The 2,500-nt window shown below is 70.4% G+C and overlaps 2 non-coding genes across 2 annotated transcripts in view; both read right to left on the bottom strand.

Annotated features, from left to right (window-relative positions):
• The window catches only part of LOC132386749 (28S ribosomal RNA), a 3,844-nt gene extending 3,510 nt beyond the window's left edge, over positions 1–334 (bottom strand). The window contains exon 1 of the ribosomal RNA XR_009509655.1: positions 1–334. This exon is cut by the window's left edge and continues 3,510 nt beyond it. This is a non-coding gene — a ribosomal RNA (28S ribosomal RNA).
• Positions 335–1,339: 1,005 nt separating this feature from the next.
• On the bottom strand, positions 1,340–1,493 carry LOC132386743 (5.8S ribosomal RNA). Its single transcript, XR_009509649.1, has one exon. It is a non-coding gene; the product is annotated as a 5.8S ribosomal RNA (ribosomal RNA).
• Positions 1,494–2,500: the final 1,007 nt, after the last annotated feature.

Here is a 2,500-nt window from a genome sequence, read left to right as displayed (position 1 = left end):
ATTTAGCCTTAGATGGAGTTTACCACCCGCTTTGGGCTGCATTCACAAGCAACCCGACTCCGAGAAGACTCCGTTCCGACGAGCCGGAGGCCTCTACCGGCCTCACACCGTCCACAGGCTAGGCCTCGATCAGAAGGACTTGGGCCCCCGAGCGTCGTCGGAGAGAGGAGGTCTTCTATACGCCACATTTCCCGCGACCGCCAGGCGGCCGGGGATTCGGCGCTGGGCTCTTCCCTCTTCACTCGCCGTTACTGAGGGAATCCTGGTTAGTTTCTTTTCCTCCGCTTAGTAATATGCTTAAATTCAGCGGGTTGCCACGTCTGATCTGAGGTCGTAGGCAGAAGAGAAAGGAGCGCCGGCCGGGCGACGCCAGGGCGGGCGGGCAGGCAGGCAGGCAGGCAGACCGGGCGGGCGGGCAGGCAGGCAGGCAGGCAAGGCAGGCAGTGCGCGCGACTGCCGGCAGGCGGGCGTGAAGGCGGACCGTCACGCGCGCGCAGACCGACCGAAGGCGCTGGCTGGCTGGCAGTGGCTGACTGGCTGGCTGGCCCGGCAGGCCGGCTGGCTGACTGGCTGGCTGGCTGGCTGGCTGACACCCCCCTTGCACCCCGCGGTGCACGGGCGAAACCCGGGCTCGGCTGAAATCGCTTCCCGAGAGCACCGACGGACGCCGGCGCGGGCGCCGAAGCGGGCGGGCGGAGCGAGCGGGCGGAGCGAGCGGGGTGAGTCGAGAGGCGTGAGAGGTGCAACACGCCAGGGACGCGCCGCGGCGCGAGGCCGACCCCTCCCGCGCGCGAGGCACGGGTGGAGGCGCGACCCTCTTTCCCTGTCGAGCTCGCCGGGAGCGGGGCTCTGCCCGTCCCGTCGACCCTCTCTCGCTCTCCATCGCTCCCCTTCGCCTCTCTCGCCTTCTCGACACCGCACCGCCGCTCGGGCGGCTCCGCGGCGCGACGGATGACAGAGGCTCAACGCTGGCCACACCACACGGCGACGCCTCGGCGAGGCGGACGACAGTCCCGAGCAAGGCGGCGGTCAGAAGCGACGACGAACTCGCGGCCATCGCGGCGAAGCGAAGGGCGCGGCGCTACCGCAGTGACGGCCGTGCAGGGGAAAGGCGCCGCCGCACCGCGCCCGCTGCTGCTGGCGGACGGGGCGAGGCCCGGGTGGGCACGGGTCGAGGGCCTCCGAGGTGGCCACGCGGCTCCGCGGGCGGGAGCTGCGGGCGCGGAGGTGCTCCGAGGTCTGCACTTAGGGGGACATAGAGGGGACGGGCCCCTCTGCGACGCCCCAGCCGCGCGCTCTCGAGCCTGGAGCGGCAAGCGAGCGCGATTGATCGTACGAGCGACCCTCAGACAGGCGTAGCCCCGGGAAGAACCCGGGGCCGCAAAGTGCGTTCAAAGTGTCGATGATCAATGTGTCCTGCAATTCACATTAATTCTCGCAGCTAGCTGCGTTCTTCATCGACGCACGAGCCGAGTGATCCACCGCTAAGAGTTGTCTAAGAGGTTTTCTTTCGGCTTTCGTGCCGGCCGCGTCGCCGACTTCAGGCCTCCCGTCGCTCCGGCGCAGCAAAACGTCGCTCCGCCAACGGCAAGCTCCCTCCTCCCGCCCGCTGCCGGTGCGGGAGAGCGAGAGAGCAGGGAGGGCGGAGCGCGTGCGTGCGGGAGATCGAGCGTGAAGCAAGAGAGCCGGCTGAAGGCCAGCAGGCAGCCCAGGACCGCCCAACACCCCAGCTCCGACGTGGAGAGGAGCACCAGCGAGCGACGGCCCTGTCGCGCTCTCGGCGCTTTGCGTTCGTCAGACTGATCACGGTTTGAGAGAAAAACATCAGGGCGTTCGCGATCTGCCGCCGCCGGGCCAAAGGCCTGCACCCGGGGCGCGCCAGACGAGCGGAGGCAGGATCTCCACCGCCGCCGCCTCCGAAACCGAGCCGCGCCGGGCTCGCCGAGCCGCGCCCTATGGCCGTCCCCCCCTGCCCGCGGGACGGCGACCTTGGTGGGCGCTGGCGGACCAAGCTTCCCTCGCTGGGAGACCGCTAACTCGACGAGACACCGACACGAGAGCGGAGCCGGAGTGCGACGCTCGCGACTCTTTAAACCACCGCCGTGCCCGACGGCTCGCGGGAACCGAAGGGGAGACGTCTAGGATACCCTGCTCGGGGGCGAAGGGAGTTTGCCAATAGGCGACCAGAAGTGTCCCGCGCGGGGCGAAGAGACCGGCCCTGCACACCGGTCCGACTCCCCGACGGAGGCACAGTGGCCGTCGACTCACGCCCGTGGCGACGAGCCGCCCGGCGGCGCCCGAGCCCGCAGCCGCTCCCTTTCCTGTTTTCGACTGCGGTCGGTCGTGCCGCCGGACGGTGGCCCGAAAGGACGCGTCCGACCTCCGAGAGGAGGAGGCGCGCGCCTGCGCCTGCCTGCAGCGTCGGCGGCCGCTCCGCTCCGGGTCCGGGTCCGGGCGGTGGCGTCCGCGCGCCGGGACGGGCGGGGCGGGGCCCGCCGGA

Source organism: Hypanus sabinus, unplaced genomic scaffold, assembly GCF_030144855.1.
Source record: "Hypanus sabinus isolate sHypSab1 unplaced genomic scaffold, sHypSab1.hap1 scaffold_1289, whole genome shotgun sequence".
NCBI lineage: Eukaryota > Metazoa > Chordata > Chondrichthyes > Myliobatiformes > Dasyatidae > Hypanus > Hypanus sabinus.
This window is presented reverse-complemented; position numbering and strand designations above follow the sequence as displayed.